This window comes from Liolophura sinensis, chromosome 11 (assembly GCF_032854445.1).
Source record: "Liolophura sinensis isolate JHLJ2023 chromosome 11, CUHK_Ljap_v2, whole genome shotgun sequence".
In the NCBI taxonomy this organism is placed as follows: domain Eukaryota; kingdom Metazoa; phylum Mollusca; class Polyplacophora; order Chitonida; family Chitonidae; genus Liolophura; species Liolophura sinensis.
Genome location: NC_088305.1, coordinates 16,890,138 through 16,914,430, shown reverse-complemented (window position 1 = coordinate 16,914,430; position 24,293 = coordinate 16,890,138). Strand labels below are relative to the sequence as shown.

General features: G+C 40.3%; 1 protein-coding gene across 2 annotated transcripts in view; it reads right to left on the bottom strand.

Annotated features, from left to right (window-relative positions):
• The window catches only part of LOC135477673 (calcitonin gene-related peptide type 1 receptor-like), a 67,282-nt gene extending 43,878 nt beyond the window's left edge, over positions 1-23,404 (bottom strand). For both annotated transcript variants that reach the window (XM_064757856.1, XM_064757857.1), the window contains exon 1: positions 22,825-23,404. The gene's annotated coding sequence lies outside the window, so the exon portion shown is untranslated. The remainder of the gene's footprint in view (positions 1-22,824) is intronic.
• Positions 23,405-24,293: the final 889 nt, after the last annotated feature.

The window sequence follows — 24,293 nt, the reverse complement described above, 5'->3', positions numbered from 1 at the left end:
CTACAGGCAAATGGTGAAACGTATTCAGCGAGATGCGGAATGTTTTTTTTTTCAGTTAGTGTTTTGTTCTAAAGACCACAATACTAGCTCTTATAGCAGGCAGGGCCCAATGCCTACATAGTTATAGTGCTGGCCCACTGGGACGCCCTGCAGAAGACACCAGATACCACGCCCCCACTAGCCACATTGTGCAGGCACCAGTCCATCCAGTACTTTGCACATTCCTCCTATGACGAGCGCTTAGCAAAGCAGTGCAAAGGTTCGAGATTGGACCCCGGATTTGCTTTTTACGGAGCTTACTGCATATAATCTTACCGTGAAACATGGTCCTAATATAGAGTGGTAAATAGGGACACGAATTCAGATATAGAATCCTCACAAGATGTGTGCACACAATGCCTACACTGTGACCTTGGTTGTATTAGCGCCGCCATGCGCACAATTCGTGCTGTTCGCGTATTAAAATTTAACTCCATGGCGGCTTCATGCCGTGAAATATTACCTTGTTCCGTTCTCAATAAACATTAAGAATGATAAGACAAATACAGGCGAACTTATAAACGCGATCTCAAATACCACCAGCTGTTCTAACCCTGTATATTTAATATATAGAGAAATTTTGCCTCTAACCAATTACTCATGTCCTTTCTGCGTTTCTAATCTATAGTTTTCTGAACAAGACCTGACAGCATAGAATCTCGTTTTAACTGCTGCCTTTTTCAGCTAATCCCAGGTTCAAATTCAGCTGTCGTACCGGGTTTTAATCAAGATTTTATCAGACATAAGACGAGGGGTAAGGATTTTCTTTGGGCTGTTCCCGGCTTCATGTACACATAAACATGACTGTCATGTAAGAAAAATATTATTTCGTACGACGTTAGACATCTTTCTTTCAATAGCTCAATCACGTGTTTAAAGACTATCCTCCGTTCAAGCCTCTACTATACAGAGCTTTCGATCATCACATTTATTTGCTTGTCGCCTAACGCCATACTCCTGACTGTTCAACTTATATATTGGGGAACAGTTTTACACGTCGAGAAATCAACACAATATTCAGACATTAACGACACCCGTGCACATACAATACCGAATAATAGCGAATAAGTAAATGTTGATCACACCGGAAACATACAGCTCGCATCAAAGTCATAGTAGGCCTATATACGCATATTAACGTTGCTAATATCTGGGAGATTCATATGGCCCCATCTACAATGCCCAGCAGTAACATTTGTTTAAACTGAAAGATTTGGTTTGTGGGTACATGTCCGGGGAGAAATATGAAGGCTTCAAATCGGACATTGGCATACAGTCCATCAACCAAAATCCTATGACGTTTCACGCTCTCAGCTAAGCATGTATTCAATCATAACTATCATGTCCTTTTTAGAAAAAAATGTCCACTTCTGGAATACCTTGAATGAGTCACTAAAAGTTTCTTAAAGGACAAGCTTACGCGTTGTTATTTATTTATTTGGTTGGTGTTTTAGGCCGTCCTCAAAAATATTTCACTCATACCACAGCGACCAGCATTATCTTGGGAGGAAGCCGGGCAGAGCCCGGAAGAAATCCTCAACCAACCGCATGTTTATGTCAGACCTTCCCGTGTATGGCCGGAGAGGTAGCCAGACTGAGCTGGACTTAAATTCTTACCAACATCAATGGGTCCATGCGCCGCGCTTGCATGCATGCTAAGCAACTCGGCCAAGTAGGCCCCCTGCAAGTTGTTAACTTTATAGGAAAAAACATGTTTACTTGTATTTGAATGTGTTACTGTTTAAGGGTTTTTTAAGTAGTTTTCAATTACACTATGACGGTTAGTTTAGTTAATGGACACGGAAGTAAATTACCAACCTTCCAAAGGTAAACGGCAAACTACTTAACTCAAAGCTGCAGCAAACGCAAGGAGAACTGAATCCGAACACGCGACCTCACTGGTAAAAGACGTGGCAGTGTAATAACTGGCGAAAGGTCACTCGTAACTGGAGAAATACGGCATCTTGTGAGAGTTTCACACGTATAGTCGCATAACATGAAAATGTAAGCGTCCTCCCAGTAGGGGGCATTAGAGACAGTGTCACAGGAGCAGCCCCATAATATGAAAATGAAGGCGTCGCACGGGAAGGTGGCAATAGAGACAGTGTGACTTTCACAGTCTCATGGCATGAAAATGTTGGCGTCGTACCTGTAGGTGCAATGGAGACAGTGCGAGACGTAATTTCCTAAGACGAGAAGTGAATCACGAACAGAAAGACATATTGCAGTAAGAGACGTAGTGTAACAATTCACATCTGTGGCTAGCAAACCAGTTAAACAGTGTCCACCATAAAACGTTCCAGAGACTTGGTTACATCACAGCTCGACTCGTTCCAGACAGATTTTACACATCGCCTAATTGCCTGTTAGGATATAGGTGTGAATATCCTCTCCTGTTGAAATTGTTTCATTTTAAGTCATTAAGAAGGAAAGATCAGACAATAGCTAATGCTTTCCTGGTTTTAACGCACTGAAACTTGTTTTACTGCATAATGACAGAGCGATCGGATCAAGACATAAGCCAGGAGAGCCAGCGCTAACGAGTCACCTGTTAAAAGCTTTCCAAAAGGTCACGTGACGCGTCGTCTGCCACCCCTTCACAAGTTTGTAAGGGAGAACGATAGCCGGCAGCAAACAGCAAAAAAACAGAAGGATTATCCTGCAGGATTAGGCTATGAATGTCCTCAGCATGCGTGTGACTGACTCCAGGTTCAGACCGACGCTAGGCGCTGATCTCCACTCGCCATTAGGATTTAACCGCCATGGCATGGCTTCGGTGATTAGCGGAGAGTAGGCATCAGTCACACATATACTCTCTGTGACAAAATGTCAATGTCATATTTTCTTCTGGTCGAGGCAAAAACATCACCAAGTGTTCACCAGACACAGTGTCTCCAGTTTGACTTGCGAACACCAATAAAGCAAATGGCGAAGCCTTCCATGGCGAGTTATCCACTCCAGCGAAATGTTCGTATTAAGCCAGCTGTTTTTCATATGTGGCGGAAACTCGAGATTTAGTCTACGATAGCGTGAGTTTAAAAAAATGCAGCAGTATAGCCTATCATGTGTTTATATTGATGCTTTTTTACAAGGTTTCTGTGAATGTAATAACTCTGCACGTGGAAGTGAAGGCTTCTCTGCTACAAGGACCATGTGATACATGCCTTGAAAGCAAGAAAGATCGATTTATTCCTATACTTAGCGTATGTTTGCTGTGGATGACTGTACTCGTTCCATTGAACCACAGATGAGCAGTAGGACGACAGGAGCGGAAAAATATCAAAAAAATTTTGACAACAGAAACTACCATAACAAAAAAGAACACAAGATAAAAGACCTTTAAAATGTATACTATTTTCGGGTAACAATATCTATTATGTAAAGAAATTATGCACTTGTGTTAGACACAACACCATGTTCAATACAGATATGTTTACATAAACCTTTTACGCTAAAAGAAAAGTCCTCACTTCCCTTACTCTTGGATCGTAGGATGGGCATAAATGGCTGACATTTACAGCTTCAAAAGCAGTATGTACCCTGGAACAGTTGACTCTAAATCAAAATTACGATCAGAAATATTCTGATATTCTTGCAAGGAAATAAATCGACGGAAATCCACTTCTGAGCGGCCCGACCGTAAAATAGCTCTGTAGCAATGAAGTCTACATTTAAGCATCACACTTAATTTTGTAGCGTAAATTGTTATGATTAGTCTCAATAAACACACTACTGACATTGCAATGTCGATGCTTAGGTTGAACTCTCTTTCCTGTATGCTTTATATTTATTTATTTGTTGAACTGACTAGTATTTTACATCGTGCTCAAGAGCACACAGCACTGTAGGCATTATGGTGGTAGGGAACCATGCAGAACCTGTGGAAAGCACAATCATCGGCTGGTTACTCACGGGCCTCTCTACACTAAGTGCCACTGGACATAAAATAGGTTATAGAGTTATAGATAAAATAGGCGTTAAACGTATTAAACTCTCTTTTAGCATATATATTTATAACTAACATCAGATATGCACTAAAGAGCAAGACGAACATAAGTCATTTATACGCTCTTCTTCTCTCCAATTACATATTTATATACGACACATGCTTTGTATATTATTGAGAAAAGAAGACAGCCTAAAACAAAGGAACTCCTTGAAACAATTTTGGTAAACACATTAATCAAAGACTCCACACACCTTGACGAGGTCGATAGATGCAGTCAGGTTTAGACTGGTTTTGACATTGCCGTAATCTGTACAAATTGGCTGTCAATTCACATCATCATCTAATCGAGAGAATTCTTATATACTTATAGTTTTTTCGCCAGAAGAAATGATATTGATCAGGTAGGCAAAACAGTTTTCCTTTTCATATCCTTTACACCAGGAAAAGGAATTGTATGAAAATTCATTGCCTATAAGATTTGATTGTAATAAAACAAAAGGCGAAATAAATACCTCTCGCTCAACTTCTCCACCTGATTTAAAAGACTGGTGAATTACTCCGGACACGGCTGTCAACTGTTTGTGTTTTCAGGGTATTCGTCATACATGTACATATGTCGAATTATATAGATTGAATCATGTTATGTCAGTTTTCATTCGACGAGTCGATAGGACAAATCACACCGAATGAACGTTATTTATTTGTTGTGTCGGGCTGTATATTTGTCGTTTTGAATTGGATCGTCTCTTGGATGTATGAGCAGTTACAATCAAGTTATAAGCTAGCACTGGTACACAATTTGGATAATGATTCCATTCATTCCTTGCGTCTTTTCAACAGCATTGGGAACTGTTCACTGCTTCTCTTTGCATGAGTCCGCATTAATTTCGTAACTTGTACTCTGGATTTACTCTCTGTGCTGTGAGTGTTACAATACATTAATGTACTCTCCTAGTGTTTGGTGGTTTCTCTCGAATTGAATGTGGTTTTGCGAATTAACCTTGCGCTTATTGATCTGGTTCATGCCTGGTATACATGCACGAACCAATGTCTTTTTTCATGCTTAGATATATATAAACCAAGCTTCTGAAGATGTAAAATCTTTCCGAAAATTTTGCGACACTTTGTTTTGTATGGGGGATAATTTTGTCTAGTTCATCGTTTGGTTTGGATTTGTCACAGAAAGTCTAGCGAATCACAAAGAATCAGGAATGTTTGGGCGTTGAGCGGGTCTGCGGTGAAACTTCAATCCCATGTTACAATTCTTCGAACTACAGACTTTACTCTCTATTATCTTATCAATCCATCAGAGAATACTGCTAAAATTTCAGTGGCCAGAGTCGAAATGTGTGCAGTAGCCAGAATATACAGCCTCCAAGTTTCAAATTACACTTCAAACTATCTAGGAACTTCAAGAGAACAAACTTCTGCCACGGCTAATGTGCACACACAAGCATCAAGTATATCCACGGCGATAATCGCATGACCCATTTCGAAAACAATCCTGGACACGAGTTCCCAAAGAAAAAGATCTATAAATAACAAAAACAAACTGGTGACATGCAAGAGAGAACATGAAAGAGACAAGAGACATGCAACAATATATATATATATATATATATATATATATATATATATATATATATATATATATATATATATATATATATATATATATATATATATATATATATTCTTGCATGCCCCTCAACGGTGGGAATACATTGAAAACCAGACCAGTTTTTTCAAGACGTACCGATTGCTTGCCTTGCTCCCCACCGTTTGCTAGTTGATTTATGCAGGTGAACGTTGAACTGAATTATTTATAGCAGACGGTACCAGCTGTAATATTTTAGTACGATACATGCAGCCACTTGTCCTTTTTGGAATTTGGAAGTAAAACATTTGCTCGTTGATCCAAATGGGCTTTGCCCAAAGATTTGAGACCTTGTGGGCTACCGAAGGGCACTTAACTTATAGCGGAATATTTATGACGTCATCAATGATAATACTGAGACCATCCTACGTCGTTGGCGTCATTCCCGAATATTTCCTACCACTGGCGGAAAGTATGCACAAAAATAGAGGAGATATTAAGAATAAAATATTCCTGGAAGATGAAATTGTTTTCTCGTTCTTTGACATATCTGTTTTTATGTTACATATAGAAGCTTTTTTGTACTTCTATATGTTAGGCCATATCATGTATTAAGGGAAAAAAACTACGCGTTTCACGTACGATACCCTGTAAACATATTTTATCAAAAACGCAATGCGTCTTCTTGCAAATAGGATCATTGCTTCTGTCATCTAACATTGGGGAAAAGCTCATCCCATAAGAAGGCGGGCATGTGTATTCTTGAATGACACCGTATAGGTCTCTGCGATAGCCACAGTGATGGTGGTATCTTAGATGAGCCAAAGACAACACACAGGTGACGTCACTGGGTGAAAGGTGAATTGTCTTCAGCGAGAGACCATTTCAGGATATTTAGAATGCATGCCATATATTATCTAAATACAAGATTACACCATAGAGATCAAAACAAGAAGTGCCACAGCAGTGTGACAGTTGGCAAATGCTAATACTTATAAGCGGTGAAATACGCCCTCTTGCTAAGGATCTCGTATGTTAAGGCGGGGAATAGACCCCAGTGCAAGAAACTATGTGCAAGAAGCCAGCACAAGCCAAAGGGATTAGTTTTCAGGGATGCTTAGTCCATCGGCAGAAGCCTTGTCTGCTTAGTCCGTCAGTAGAAGCCCTGTTTGCGTAGTCCATCGGTAGAGGCCTAGTTTGCTTAATCCATGGGTAGATGCCTTGTCTATTTAGTTCATCGGCAGAAGCCTTGTTTGCTTAGTCCATCGGCAGAAGCCTTGTTTGCTTAGTCCATCGGCAGAAGCCTAGTTTGCTTAGTTCATCGGCAGAAGCCTAGTTTGTGTAGTCCATCGGCAGAAGCCTTGTTTTGCTTAGTCCATCGGCAGATGCCTTGTTTTGCTTAGTCCATCGGCAGATGCCTTGTTATCTTAGCCCATCGGTAGAAGTCTTGTTTGCTTAGTTCATCGGCAGAAGCCTAGTTTGCTTAGTTCATCGGCAGAAGCCTTTTTTTGCTTAGTCCATCGAAAGAAGCCTTGTTTTGCTTAATCCATCGGTAGAAGCCTAGTTTGCTTAGTCCATCGGTAGGAGCTTAGTTTGCTTAGTTCATCGGCAGAAGCCTGGTTTGCTTATTCCATTGGTAGAAGCTTAGTCTGCTTAGTTCATCGGCAGAAGCCTGGTTTGCTTAGTCCATCGGAAGAAGCCTTGTTTGCTTAGTCCATCGGTAGAAGCCTAGTTTGTTTAGTCCATCGATAGAAGCTTAGTCTGCTTAGTTCATCGGCAGAAGCCTGGTTTGCTTAGTCCATCGGTAGAAGCCTTGTTTGCTTAGTTCATCGGCAGAAGCCTTGTTTGCTTAGCCTGTCGGTAGAGGCTTAGTGTGCTTAGTCCATTAGTAGAAGCCTTGTTTGCGTAGTCCATTGGTAGGAGCTTGTTTGTTTAGTCCATCGATAGAAGCCTTGTTTACTTAGTTCATGGGCAGAAACCTTGTTTGCTTAGTCCATCGGTAGAAGCCTTGTTTACTTAGTTCATCGGTAGAAGTCTAGCTTGGTTTGTACATCGGCAGAAGCCTAGTTTACGTAACCCATCGGCAGAAGCCTTGTTTGCTTAGTCCATCGGTAGAAGCCTTGTTTGCGTAGTTCCTCGGTAGAACCCTAATTTGCTTAGCCCATCAGCAGAAGCCTTGTTTGCTTAGTGTATTGACAGAAGCCTTGATTGCTTAGTCCCTCAACTAAGCCTGGTTTGCTAAGTCCATCGGTAGAGCCTAGTTTGCTTAGTCCATCAGCCCTGTTTGCGTAGATCATCGGCAGAGGCCTTGTTTGCTTAGTCCATCAGCAGAAGCCTGGTTTGCTTAGTCCATCAGCCCTGTTTGCGTAGATCATCGGCAGAGGCCTTGTTTGCTTAGTTCATCAGCAGAAGCCTTGTTTGCTTAGTCCATTGTCAGAAGTCTAGCTTGGTTTGTACATCGGCAGAAACCTCGTTTGCGTAGTTCATCAGCAGAGGCCTTGTTTCCTTAGTCCATGCGCAGAAGCCTAGTTTGTTTAGTCCATCGGCAGAAGCCTTGTTTGGTTAGTTCATCGGGGGAAGCCTAGTTTGCTTAGTCCATCGGCAGAAGCCTTGTTTAAGCAGAGATACAACATAAAACACTACAGCTTTGAGACATCAAACCCCATTCGGTATTTTTCAGCCAAATTTACTCGAAACTATTGCCAATCTTGCAAATGCGCTGCTTCACATTTGGAACAGTGGTGTAATACGATTTATGAAGTCCTTAGTTACAAACAGCTGTTTTATTAACTGGATCAGCATCAAACAAGTTGTACACTACCCACTTGAATGTTCTGTATATTGTTGCATTCTATTTGTACACTATAGTGTTACACGTATAACAGTGCAAAATATAGTACAAGCATGGTACTTTTTGGCAGTGACTCTAATTAATTGTTTTCGGACTCACCTACTAATGTTCCCAATATTTGTCTACTGTTCCTCTTTGCTTCGGCGAAATTATTATGGTTCTGCCTAGTATAGTCCTGTGCTGTGACGGCTGCAGCCGATGTCGACCGTCTGTTGCCGCACGAGTGAGGTGAGATGTTATAATCGGCAGCGTGCTGCACACAGACCCTGTATCGAGCATATCACGCGGGACCCACAGAAGACAATTAGCTGCCTTACTGTATTATTTGTGGGTTAGCGAAATCTGAGGAGAGTCAGAGTTAACGTCGGGAATTATTTATACGGCTACACCTTTGGCTCTGTGGTGAATTTATATGAATTATCTCCAGGCTCATCACTGTGTCTATTTGCCGCAAACCCAGCAATTTCCCAGGCCAGGTCTACTTACTGCAGATAATTGCCACAACTCACGCGGGAATTGTTCTCATGTTTTCAGCCCGTTGTCCATACACTACAGCAGACATGCTTGGACCGGACGTCTTGGTACTCAAAGGACTGTGTCTGCAGGACACGATCAGAGGTCTGCCTCCAAAAGACGCTTTGTCCAATTCCAGAAAGCATTTTTTTTATTAAGTCAGCACTACAAGCATCAGTATAACACCACAACCACCCCACAAGTTCACATTTTAAAATATTTATCTTAAAATAAATATTTTATGAGCATCCTGTTTTAAATTGTATTGTCCTAAAATATCCAGCGTTTAAATCACACTTCAAATTTTGACATACGCTTAAACCGGCGTTGTGAAATCTGCTCCTGACGTAGAAATGTCATAATAACTAAGAGGGTAAAACAATATGAAACCATTGTGAGAATAAAATACCACATGTGTGTGAGACTGCTTACAGAAGTGTAACAGGGCGTTGCTGGATCAGACATTTAAAGTGACAGCAGAGAGAGTAAAACCAGCGCATTGACGACAATGTGATAGTTGGCAAATGGTTACACGTATATATACCGGTGAAATTCGGCTGCTTGTGAATTTACCTCAGGGCTTTGTTCTAAGGATTCATGTATATTCTTCAAATGTAGAAAAGTGCTAACACCTAGCGCCTGGGCTGAAGCAGAATTAGATAAAAAATATGCAGTGATGTTATTGCAATTTACTGGACGACACTAGTCTACATGTTCTTGTCACATTTATCACACAATGACTCGCTACCAAAAAACCTTGACCCACGACGTCGTGCTTTGCAAGCTGGTTCTTTCACGAAGGAAGGTGGTTTCTGCCAGACATTGCCTGGTTTTCTCCACCGAGAAAATTATTTACCATTGCATTACAGTAGTATTCTTGACTATGGTTTAAATGTAAAAGACTACAGCATTAAAAAACCAGAGCAGTGACGACACAATGATGGCTGTTGGCATATGATCACCCGTATTATACCGGTGAACTCGACCTCTTGTGAGCTTCACTAAGTTTAGGTTTTAATCCAACTGTTTAAAACGTAGCATGGAAATAAATGCATAGATGTATAATTAAGGTCTTCCTTGCAATCGCTATTGTTACATTCCAGGCTTTACTGCCCACTCAATTGAGAAAAAGGTAGTTCTTGAAATCAACTCCATGGGTACCAGTCACAGATATATACATGCTTGTTTTATGCGTAAACAGTTTGGCCATATGCAACCAAGTAAAACGAATCGGCGTCTAGTTCATTGATTAAATACGTTAATTAAGAATGTGGCACGCTTTATCGGATTAATTAGCTTGATTTGTTCCGGTCAAATGACATTGAAGAGGACTAATCGATTCTTTGATGACTTCAGGCTTTATCGTTTAATGGTGATAACTCTGTCTCTCTCAAAGGAAACAGGCAAGTTATAAAGTCGTTAGTTTGCTCTATTACAGAAAAGGGCTGATCAGAGGTTAACGGAAGCGGGCTCCAGAACCGTTATCTGTCGATCCATACACGGCGTCGTATTGGCTCTTGTAGACATGAGAATCGTTGAGCTTGTACGAGCAGTTTTCCAACTTCGTGGTATGGGAAGGGGGGTGGGGTTGGGGGCAACCTGGCATATCACGTTTGTACTTCTATGCTGCGATATTCAACATTCCAAGCATCTGTCTAAGGAGGAAGAACACACATTTTAAATATTTAACTTCTTTAACCTAGCGGAGATCAAAAATGATCACGTCGTATTTTTAGTAATCAACCAATGTTGCCTTAGGCTGCATGGGTCTCTTTTGATTAAATCATCAATTTTTAAAGACTCCCCGATTGCTGGCGTTTGTGATGCTATAGGCCACCAGTCATCAATGAACGCGTGATTTACGAAGTAACGCGATCCTCTTTCAGTGGCCTCAAATACAAAAAAAAATAATGAAAAAAGTGATGGAGGTTAGATAACAGATTTCCATCCTGGTATCCTAACAGACGCCTGGAGGATGCTACTGTATCGCATTCAGCAACTGGGGCAGTAAAAAATCTTCTGAAAGATTATTTTAATGACATTTCTGGGTGTTCAGTATGAATTAAAAAATTAAACTTTCATGTCGAAAATAATCTGCACGGCAAGAGAGTGTTATTCGCTTAGTGCCAGAGTAACTGTGCATGCTCAGTGGATTCACTCACCAATAGCACATATCATGCGTCTTTCCAGCATAAACGAGGACTGTTGACCGCTTCTCGGTGCACACGTCCCATTTTAAAAATTTTATATATTGTGTTCGTCTTGGTGGTTTGCGCAGAAGGTGGTTTTGGGCGCTAATCTTGCGTTAATGATCATTAATTATATGATTGACGATTGATTATATACGACGCTTAGATTTGCTCTGAGCACCTTCTGTTCAGGTCAGGACACGTGGATTTAGGCCTACTGGTGGATGTTTCTCATGTTGTTAATAGCAACCAAAGGCATCATGATAAACTAACATTGGATTTATTTGATTTGGTTGGCCCCATGTTGCAGCGGACAAGTCCTATAGCACCATGTTCTAGGTAGAAAAGAAAAAATTAGGTAAAAATCACATTCATCTTCATTACAATTTATTAGACGTCACTAGTGCAGAATTACTCATTCGGTGCTTTGTCATAACAGTTAATAAACAAGGACATGAAAATAACGCAAATGAATCTTTGGCTGCGGAATATTCATCCATCTACAGAATCTAGTTTAGCATTACAGCATTAATTAAAAAACAGAGCAGCAGCCACAGTGTGACAAGCGGTCATACTCTTCCACTGGACATTGGCTAGTGGTTAACATGCTTTGCGGAACAAACTGGCCAGGAATATTCCTCTACAACCCTTCTCAAGAAGACAAGCCCTTGTACTATCATACATGTCTAGTACTATCATACATGTCTAGTACCACAAGCGCTGAATATCACAATCCTTAGATATGACGCTATTTGATAGATCGGACGTCGTAAGATTTTAATCATACTGTTTTGAGATACACTTTTGTACAGTCGACTCCAAGTAACAATAAGCATTTTAATGTCATTTATGGATTACTTGATCTCAGCTAAGAGTCCATACCCTCTTAACGAAAAGAAGGGTTCAAAAGGGGTTTTTGGCCACCCCTGTGGATTCTGTATTGAACCCTTTTCATCTCCAGCGCAAGAAAGGTTTCTGAAATGCCCAGTCGATTCTGTTTCCAAACACATGTTTTGCTTTACCGCCGATTTAGTGGTCACGAACCATATCTAAAGGGTTCTATATTGAACCTTTTCAAAAGGGCTCTTTATAGCACCAAAAAAGGGTTCTGCAGGCGAAATAAGCCAAAGAACACTTTTTAGTTCCTTATAGAACCCTCTTTCTTAAGAGTGTATGCATACATCATGCATTGAAAGTCTTCATTGTTGACTTCCTGGACCTACCCAAAGAGCCGATGTGGAATACATTGCCAGCTGTTTTGAATAAAGAACAGCTAACCAAGTTACCGTGGCAGCAACGAATCGTTAAACCGTCAAAAATCAATTTTGTTCGTTTTGTCCGAAGGTCGTTTGATCGAGTGGACGGAAATTGGTGACCGTTTAAGCCCTTTATTAGAAATTGGCCAACCCTAGCAGTCAATTCAAGCAAACTCTCTACATACTACGAGAGCGACGCTACCGTTCATGCTGGCGCCAAGGTTAAGTCGTTTAACTACAGCTTCCGGAGTTGTTGCTCAGTTAGATTTTCTGTAAGTGTGGTAAGCGTCCGGATGCTAACAACATTATTTCTTCTGACCGGATACGAAGTCGACGTATTCCAAACAAACATTTTCATTTCTTTGATGTCACGTTTATTAAAGGTTAATATTTCATAAAAAGTACCAGTAGAAGTATACTTATAAATATTGATTTCTGATGTAAATGTGCCATTAGGTGACAAAAATGAGCATTTGTTCGCTAACGTAATGAATTGTGGAAAATGTATAGGCTTTTCATTCAAGCAACTTGACCTTGAACTTGTATCGTTTCCATTTAATACGGCTATGGGCGATATAACCGTGACAACGTCAAAATGAAAACGAAGGAACATATATTTTATTATAGGTTTTATTTGTTTGATTACTAGGGATACTCATTTGTGGGGATTTCGATTTTACAATTTTGAGACATATACTTTTCTGAATCATTTTATGACCTCATTGAAGCGAACAATATATTTACGAGCTCACACCGCATCTTTTCGATAATATTGAAAGCTGTTCACGCAATCTTAGTTCAGCAACAAGGTTTGGCTAAAACTCTGCGTATACGTTAAAACTACCTTAAAATGGCTTGTCCTCCGCTTTTAACAAAGGAGATGACCACATGTTACAACAGAATGGGCCTTAGTACTTCAACGGATTGGGGGGGGGGAGATAAAATGACGGCTATTTACAACTTTGACAAACCAGATGTGTTAAGGGGTTATTTTTTTCAGAGCTAGCACACGTATCCTTGCCAAGACAATAAATAGTCCTGTAAAAAATTTTTAAAAAACCCTAACAAACACATTTCTCCAATGAAATGAAAATAATATCTTGTGGGAGGGAATAACGTTTCTGACATCTGTGTATTTACAGCATGCTACAGTAATACAGTAATAATCCTGACCGATTTCTAGCGCCCAAGACTTCATTACCATTACTTTAAATTTACGTCCTTCAAAATATAGGATTGGGCTGATAAAATGTTTTAAAAATTTAGTTGTCTTTTGTAATTTCAAAGGTAAACCTCTAACAAGGACACTGGTACAATTCATTGGAAAACACATACTCATTTAAGCGTCATTCATAAAGGCTACACAAGCTTTAACTTGCTTCTGGTTTGACGTTACCTCTGATGAAAATGAGGAATATTTAGGCCTCGAAAATCTTCTTAAATATATGACAGTGTCGTTCAGTCGGGTCAGACATGTAGCATCTGTAAGAAGCAAAACATTTCCAGAGGATACCATCAAAGGGAAGCAGACGTTCTAGATTGTGTCCGTGCTGTTCCATCATACCTTCATCCGCTTCTCCATTCACCAACATACAGCATGCAGAATCTATGGAGCTTTTTATACACGAGAGAAAATCTGCTCGATTTTGACATCTGACTTGTTTGAATGCACACGGTGTACAGCACAGAGCTATGCAGAGCGATGACGTGCGCCACATCTAAGGTATTCCAAACACAGAGCCACCATTTATCAAATCGCAACATCGCCTAAAACACCCCGATAATTCCAGTGATTGAAACCAATTATTTCCGATCAAGACAGATTGAGATCGTTCTTTTTCTGTCACTGAACATCAATGGGTATGCTCAAAGGAAGGAAGTGGAGTGAGGAAAATGCTTTTTCTTTCCTGATTGACATAAGATGAAGGATGTAAGTCTGGTGTCAGCCTCTAGAAACGTTGATATATCTCATATATAGCGTATATGGTATACATACTGTATATGATATAGGGGTTGTTGTGAGAAAGAATCATTATAAAAAAGCAACATACATAATAATAATAATGATGATGATGATGACGACGACGACAACAACAACAAGAACAACAACAACAATAATAATAATAATAATAATAGTGGTATACCCAGTAGGCATTGAACAGAAGAAATACGACGCTTGACTTATTGTACCTCTTTTTGATGACATGTAATCAACGTAATTCGCACATAGAAATGAAAGAAATATTGTGATCTAAGACGTATAAGGGATCAAATATATGCCTACAGTTACACAGTTAGGTGAAAAACTGGCAGCATGTAGAACAAAACCAGAGCAGCGACGACAGTGCAACACCAAAAGTCACACTCTTACCTCAACTTGTCCTCTGGCAAGAAATTTCCAGACTTATTCTCAGCTGTCCATTGTATTCCTCATGTTTTCCTCATGTAAGTGCGCATGCGTTGCATCTGGTGACTGAATATCTGTTATGTTTCCTGTTCTTGACTACATTACTACACTCGTGTAGAAATGTCGACTTGGCGACGCGGTAGATTTACCATTACTTTAGCTTGTAAGGGTGAACAGGGATGTGATTCGTAACAGTACAAAGTATAGCATTCAGCGTTAAAGAGGCGAAATAACCCCTTTTGCCGATATCATTGGGACACTATCTTTCCAGTTAAACTTCATAGCAATACATCGAATTGACGTGATAGTGAAATAAATCATTATTAAACATTTTATTGATATTAATCTCACTGTACATGTGTCATAGGGGGAAAAGAACCTAAACAATATCACTGGTACATGCACCATAGGGTGTAAGAACCAAATTAATCTCACTGGTACGTGCACCATAAGGTGTAAGAACCGAATTAATCTCACTGGTACGTGCACCATAGGGTGGAAAGACCGAATTAATCTCACTGGTACGTGCACCATAGGGTGGAAGGACTTAATCAATCTTGAAAACTGTAAGTAACGTCATTACTTATCAAAACTAATTCTACTTCAGCAATGGTGCCAGGGTCCGTAACTGTTGCTACTATTTAAACATTTGCATGGACAAGAGGTTAAATGACAAGTGGCTGTATTTCACTGGTTACTTGTTACCATGTGCTAACTATTACACTGTCGTCGCTGTTCTGGTGTCACTCGCTGCCTTATATTATATTTACAACGATATGTGGAAGTCGGACGCGGGCTACTTGCTACCTGACAAGCGATATGGTGTATGATATGCTGCTGCAAATTTGCCCAGTAAAGTCCGTACTGCACTATTCATGCGGTCAGTAAAGAAAACTAGAAAAGGTGACAATGTCAGGGAGGGAAATCAACACAATGGCACGACCGGCTTATTGTATATATAAATGGATGTAAAGGTCATATACATGTGCATTTAGTTACACTGTAAAAAGCTTAAACAACAGACAATACAGCACAGTAAGGTAGGGCGGCATACAGCACAGTAAGGTAGGGCAGTATACACTACAGTAAGGTAGGACAGTATACAGCACAGTAAGGTAGAACAGTAAGGTAGGACAGTACACAGTACAGTAAGGCAGGACAGTATACAGCACAGTAAGGTAGGACAGTATACAGCACAGTAAGGTAGGACAGTATACCGCAGGGTAAGGTGGGACAGTATACAGTACAGTAAGGTAGGACAGTAATGTAGGACGGTGTACAGCACAGTAAGGTAGGACAGTACACAGTACAGTAAGGTAGGACAGTAAGGTAGGACAGTATACAGCACAGTAAGGTAGGGCAGTATACAGCACAGTAAGGTAGGACAGTATACACTACAGTAAGGTAGGACAGTAAGGTAGGACAGTATACAGTACAGTAAGGTAGGACAGTAAGGTAGGACACAAAGGTAGGACAGTACAGTAAGGTAGGACAGTATACAGCACAGTAAGGTAGGACAGTATACAGCACAGTAAGGTAGGACAGTGTACAGCACAGTAAGGTAGGACAGTATACAGCACAGTAAGGTAGGACAGTATACAGCACAGTAAGGTAGGACAGTAAGGTAGGACAGTAAGGTAGGACAGTATACAGCACAGTAAGGTAGGACAGTAAGGTAGGACACAAAGGTAGGACTGTATACAGTACAGTCTCAGTGAATGATCATATAAACACTAAAACAACTGGGTACAAATGTGCACATGTAATGACAGCGATATGTAATTTGTGTTATTCGAAAGAAATTATCCAAATTATGCACATTAAGATTAACTACGTCGTCAGTAGCCACTTGTAATCACCCATAATGCGTTACCATCCATAAACTGTAGTGACCCGTAACCTGTAATTGTCCATAACCGGTAACCACCAATACGCTGTGTAATTAGCCGTAAATTGTAGCCACACGTACATAATGTTTAATCACCCTAGTTCTTTACCCATTAGTACTCTTTAATCTCTCGCATCTATATAATCACCCATAACCTGTTATCACCCATAGCCTATAATCACCATAAATGAGTAATCAAATGTGCTCTGTAGCCACACATAACCTAGTGTCTACCCTAGTGACATGTCACATGTAGTCATCTGTATAACCTGTATATACGTCTATATACAATCTATCCACATGCAACCATTCACAACCTGTGTTCATTTGCAAAAAGAGAGCCGTCTCGTGCAAAGACCCAGTAAAATTTATGATTTAAATTACGCTTATATTCCTGAAATATATTATCGAGGACAGCTGCACAGGAGGCTGTAATCAGCGTTTGAGCTAAGTGGGCGTTTGTATTGATGTCAAGAGAGCTAACGCGATCAAATCAAATGTATTAATATAGCGTTTTCAATCCAGGTCAAAGCTATTACAGCAAGTCGCCTCTTTTCAAAAATCTAACATTAGGAAGATAATGAAATTTATTTTAATTAAGGAGAATGATTGTCTGTGCATATGGTTGTTGAAACATGAAGCATTTTATTAAGACAGTTATGTGTATATATCTGATCTGATTAAAACGTTACACCGATATTACTAACGCTTTACCTCTTAACAAATGCTGGTGAAGAATCCGATACGGATTCGCTGGCCAAAATGGTTGCAACTATACATAACGGTAACATATGTTGTGATAATAATAGAAAACATTCAATATAATGGATTACATAACTGATACCCTCCACAGCGCATCACATCAAGATGTATATCTCCTACACATCGTGCAAATGGTTGCTCTTACATGAGGAAACTTGGGCCAATGAGAGATCCTGAGCTAACGTTATGTTACGACGCTCTAGAAAAAATGCCGTTAATGACCTGTATCTTGAAGTTGATCCTTATTTGTTAGACACTAAACGACCGTAAAATTTATTATTTCTTTGCTCTCACTGGTTGGTTATTTCAATTTCAGTACGTATTCATGTTTTGAATCTTCAGGGTAACTTGTCTACCTAGTTTCAAAAGAGATGATGGCAGCCAGCCACCGTGCGCTGGAGTTATTAACATGACAAATCGACAGTTGTAAAAAGGTAAAAAGATCACCACACGAATTTCATTCGCATGTCTGGGAAAAAATAAAATTGATGAGAAAAATTTTGCAGGTCCTATCATTTTACAACATTATCTAATCAATCTTTGATCATTTGAACAGCATTTCATCTAACTGGCCAATTATGAAATGCCCGTAGCGGATCACATCTGGAAATTGCTCGTGCTGAATCATGATATAACACAAGAGATTAAAAAGCAAACTGATAGTATTTCTATTAATTAATATTATTATTTTTCTCTCAAAACCAGGCGATGCAAATTGCCAGCAGGATGTGGCAAAATTAACAAGTTCGCATTTCTCCTAGCTGAACGCTTAATGCTGATGGAGTACACCGCACTGATCTGGTCGATTGTGTCTTAGAGAGCGCTCTCTGAAAATCGCGTTAGCTCACTAATGGAGATCTATATATCAGGATGAAGCCAGCGCGTCTGTTCGCTCATTCAGCTCAGTACGTTGTTCCTTAAAACCCAGGGCGTGTTCAATCCAGGCGCACAAAGTCCCGTTAAAATCGAGACAAACAACGCATGCGTGTTAACCAGCAGCGCCGTTTTCAAGCAATTAAAATGTTAACTTTTTTCTTAGGATGTCGATTTCTGTAACTTTGAAAAAAATTCATCGAAGAAAGAAAAAAGGCACACTTTTCATTTTAGACATACGTTTGGCCTTGGGTGAAACGCACGTGCAATGGCTAATCAAAAGCCAGTACACTACGAATAGGCAATTCGCCATCTAAAGCCAGTCCACAATCAAAAGCCAACCCACAATCAAACGGTATTAAACGATTCTGTGTCAAAAGGCAAATCCGCAATCGAGTCATTCAAACAGGTACATAAACAGTTCGAATAAAATCCAACCTGACGTAACGAAGCCGTTTTCCACCGGTTAAGTGTGACCATTTTCCAACTATCACATTGTCGTCGCCGCCCTAGGCTTTACTCGCTATACTGTGGTCATTTTATAACCAACTTTTCATTTCAAACAAGATTATGTTTTGATGACAATTTTCCAATTCTTGCTAAGATAGACCGCCAAATGAAGTGTGGGCGTTTAGTTACAAGCTTCGCTCATCGAAGGAGACAATAACAAGGAGCCTTGGCATTGGCTTTCGTCTGGCTTTTTGTTATAATCAAACGTGATGACTTTTTTCTGTTAGCAGCCAGTGACTAGAGTGCCCATATTAAGCGACTGAGAGAGGCCATATTCAGCGACTGAGAGAATGATTGTCTTGCCTTCATGACTGGGAGCTTAATGATCACTGGTATTCCTATATTGTCATGTTACGATTCTTAATATCTACTGATGCCATTCGGTAAGGATGACGAAACTTCTCAGAAGAAGTAGCTGGAGCTGCCATGTTTAGCTCAGAACTACCATAATTCCATTACTACCTCGACAATTAACTCAGACGCGATGAGTGAAACGGATCTCGTCAAAGACCTGGCCTGCCATCATTTATTGAATAATCAAATTTACCGGCGAACAAATGTAGTACAGCTACTCGGTTGTGCCGGGGACGACATGTCTGTATTCGTCTGAGTCCACACCCGGATAACTGTGGGCGTCTTTGTTCACATCGACTCTGTTCTTAAAGTCACAAGGGATTTAGAAAAAAACACAAAGATAGCCACGGATAACGTATAAGCTGAAGCAGGGAGACAACAGCACTCTAGACACGTGAAAGCTGATAATTGACTCTCTTTAAGGCCGAAGATTGAAAACCTTTCTTTTCAAGCAAAGACACATTTCCCTGATAAAAGAAATGATAATATAAGAAATACCATGGAACCCACTCTCATATCATCAACAAATGGAACGGTTGTAAAAGCCTGCGATAACTTGAAAGCCACATAAAATGTGTCAGATGTGGAAATTTAACTTCAAAGTAACCTTGAGATTACTCTTGTGTTTCATGAGTGTAGCTTAACTCCGAAAACATTAGCCTCAACTGGAAGTCAAATTTAAGATGTTCGGGCATGCTGGACGAATCCTTACACGGATAACATTCAGAACAACCAGAAATTCCAATTTAAAAAATGTAGACTTATTTGCATATCTTTCGTATGCGCATGCTGATGCAATAAATGTGTATCTAATAACATAATGTATAAAGTTTTAGGGCCTCTCTGTCGCCGAAGTGTTTGCGGGGCGCAATGACCCAGGAGCCTCTCATCAATGCGGTCGCTTTGAGTCCAAGATGAACTCATGCTGCCTAACTTTACGTGGGAAGGTCTGTCAGCAATCTGCGGGTGGTCATAGGTTTCCCCCGGGCTCTACCTAGATTCCTCCCACCATAATGCTGGCCGCCGACGTATAAGTTAAATATTCTTGAGTAAGGTGTAAAACAAACAAATAAATAAATAATATAGAAAATAGCACTCTTATGGCGCGCATGTGGCGCACTTCAAATCTTTCTTGCTAAATAGGATTTTAATAACAACATGGTTTAGTGAGTCAGCATTGCATACCCTGACATAAGCTAAGATAGATGAACTTATTAAAGAAATATGACAACTGCAGATGAGTATTTAAAGATTTTCTAAACAGCTTGATTGCTGATGCTGGGTAACATGGCCATATAACAACGCATTGTCACCTATGGATATGTCTTATACATCTTAAAGGTATATAACATGAAAATCGCCCGGATGAATAACCAGCTGTACCACATTTCTAGAATGGATCCTCTTGTATACTTAACGGTCCATTCTAACAGGATGGTGATAAAGGCATACGGCACGACTTCTATTTCTCTTCACGACTTATCAGCCCGGAAACATAACAGCTCACATTTAATAGTATTGATAAAGCTGAATTCCCTAAACTTCCTCATTGTGGTGTATTGTATAATTTACTACAATTTGTAATTTAACCTTGTGATATGCAAGTGTATTAGACGTATTGTTCATGCAGAGAGAATCGCCAGTAGACTCGGCAGCCGGGAACGTAGTCGAGCAAGTTGCCCTGTATTTACTAGAAGGCTGATAAATACGGTATGTGCACGAGAGCACAGTCCGAAGATTAAGTCTGTAGCAAATGCCAGAAAAGCTCTAAAAACAGATAACGCAACTGACAGAAAAAAGGAAGATATTCTATGTTTTAGAACTATAAGGTGGAGTATAGTATGAACACCTTTTGCCATGGATTGTATTGCTACTCTTTGCCTCCTACTTCAGTTACACATATGCATGCTTTTGTTCATATCTCCATGTGTAAGCAGTTAATATCAGTTTGAAGACAAGCCAGCTAGTGAACAAAGCACATTAACGTAATATCTATATGACTTCCTCCTTACATGCTCTTCGGGTGAAGATGTAACGTCTACATACCTATGCCAGCTCCTCTTTAAAAGGGTCATATTAGCAAACACGAATTACGTATATACGGCGAAACGATTTCTTCCCCACATAAAATAGTTCACATATAACACACACAATTTTGCCAAGGTGAGCAGTGAAGCGTGAGAGAGTGTAGTTGAAAAGCTTGTCCTTTTTATCTATTGCTCGACAAGCCCATGTGTAAAAAAAAAAGTGAGAGATACGCCATGCGTCATAAAACTCATAATGTAGAAATTTTTTACACGACATTTTCATCGTGTAAATTGTCATAAATATGCCATAGCGCAAAGGGATTCTTGTAACATTTTTGTCTAAAATATTATTTTAAAGACAACCGCTTAACATCTACTATAAAATATAGGTATATAATATCATACCATAAATATTGAAGGTGACCCATCAGGTAACCAGCATATATGTACTGGGCATGTGTTTAAGGACATCTCTCTGGTTTCCTTAAATTATTCCAAGGGAAAATGCCCCGAAGAAGCCTGTATATAACCCGACTGTTTGATTACAAAACTGTTACAAAATCAGGGAAGGTGAATTTATTCATGTACACGTTACGTTTTATTTGCCGAAGATGATTGTTTAACTCCATTTTATTCATATTCTTCATGTGCGGAGCGTTGTACACGACGTGGCGTGATTTACTGATCATATTCGACATGTGTGGTGCCCTGTGTACGTTGTGCCATTCACTAACCATGTATTCGTTAATCTTCATGAACGGTGCTTTGTACACGTCGTGGCATTCACCAACCATTTTCGTCATGTGTGGTGCCCTGTGTACGTTGTGCCATTCACTAACCATGTATTCGTTAATCTTCATGGACGGTGCTTTGTACACGTTGTGGCACTCACCAACCATATTCGTTATTCTTCATGCCTGGAGCCTTGTACACGTTGTGACATTTACTAACCATATTCGACATGTGTGATATCCTGTGTCCTGTACATGCTGTGGCACTCACTAACCATGCATTCGTTATTCTTGATGTGCAGGGCCTTGTAGACCTTTCGGCATTTACTAACCGTATTCGTCAAGTGTGGAGCTCCGTATACGTTGTGGCATTCACTAACGATGTATTCGTTATTCTTCATGGGAGGTACCCAGTACACTTTGTGGCATTTACTAACCATATTTGTTATACGCTGTGTGGAGTGCCCTGTACACATTGTGGCTTTTATTGTTCATATTCGTCATTCTTCATGCGCGGTTCACTGTTCACGTTTTAGCATTTATTACGCATATGTACTGGTTGTCTTTATGACGGTACAATGTACATGGGTTACAGCTGATAAACGGTCATTGTGACACGTCATGAAAAAGTTGTAGGGTATATTGATTTTACACTAAATCAGGAACACTACGCATTACTACGCATATGCGTGCAGGATTTTAAAAAAAAATAAATATGTTCACATGGAGACATTCCCCCAAGTGAAGCATTTTCTCAGAACACCCATGATGCGAAACATTTTGTATGGGACATAATATGTAGCAGTAGCCCTTCTTGTGAAGGTCTATGCTATTTTTAGGACCGACACACAGCAATGTGCGGGTAATAGTTGACATACCTTATGTCACAGAATGTGACCGGCGTCGACATTTGCCTTGGAGTCAGAAGAATGAAGTCAGTTCTACCGAAGACGCAAACACTCTGTACGCCGTGAGACTGAAGTCCAGAGCTATGGGCTTTCCACTCTGATTTTGACCTATATTGGTTTAGCATGTACGACTGGGATAGCGTCTGATATGATATTGTTCACTTGGTAGCTAGACTGATAAATACGTTGTCATATGTTTTGTTCAAGCATCCGGATTTTACACTGATCTTGAAGTGTCGGTGCCGGTAACCCAGGAGCACGGAGAAGGTGTTCCACAGTTAGTTTCTCTCGTTAAAATTGTGAAACATTTACAATGTGTCGTTAGCACAGTTCTTGCTTCACCGTAGAAGGGATAGGCCAATTGGTAGGTGTCACCGTAAGAGGGATAGGCCTATTCCTAGGTTTCCTTACTCTCGCTGGTTTATACAACGCGCTATTTTTCCTCATAAAGGTTTTTTTGCAACAGAATGATGCAGTCAGTAGCATTAACTTGTATTTCGTCTGTACCCATTCTCTGCACATGTCAGCAGTTCACTTTTAGCCGGTTCTGACGGTGTTCTTTGACCGTTCACAGATTCGGGCTGAGATCAGAGAGTTCCCCCTTTAGTCAGCATCATCGAAGGAGTCTTGATGGATTCGGCCTTAAAGTGAGGCCCACACTTCCGCTTATAATCATTTGCTGCACTGACTTTTTCAAGAAGAACACATAGGCACACACACATCCGCAAACAGAGGTGGCGGGACTTCATGTCGATCAGCCGCTCAACATTCACTAAAGCCCGCTGTCAAGAGTGCGCGTCATAATTCATGGCGCCGTCACTAATAGGCTATTTCTCATGAATGCCTCTGTCACTTTTCAACGGCAGGTGGAAAGCCGTTCAATTTCGCCGAATAAACTATGTCATGCACTTGTGATAAGTTTGTGTCCAATCAGTCGGGTACGGCACTGCTACACACATCCACTATACACGCTCCCCTAGACTATAAATCACGGCTGATCATAAGTTCATCAGAGCCCCTGACCTTCAGTCCGGAACCGGACTTCCATCAGGCTCTAATTATGGAACAGCCCTGTCTCATCTGGCGATACGCTCACCCGATAGGCCGGGCCAAGGCGGTTTCTATAAACGCGTGATTTTCACATAGGCTACGTACAATAACCAGTCACGAAAAACAGTTCAGCTAATATGCTCGCTACCTTCTCAGAGAAGTTGACAAATAAACTCCTTTGATTTCATTTGAGTTGAGTGCTTGGTGTTTGAAGCTGAATTCACAAAAGTTTCAGACGTGACATGGATGCACTCCTTGTGGTAAACAGGGGTGCAAGGAAACCTCGGACTAACTTTTTTGTCCACAGATCGAGGTCAATCTATATTGTGCCCTGTAACCTCGCCGTATCTGTAACACATGAAAACTATGTACCTTCTAACACAACCCTA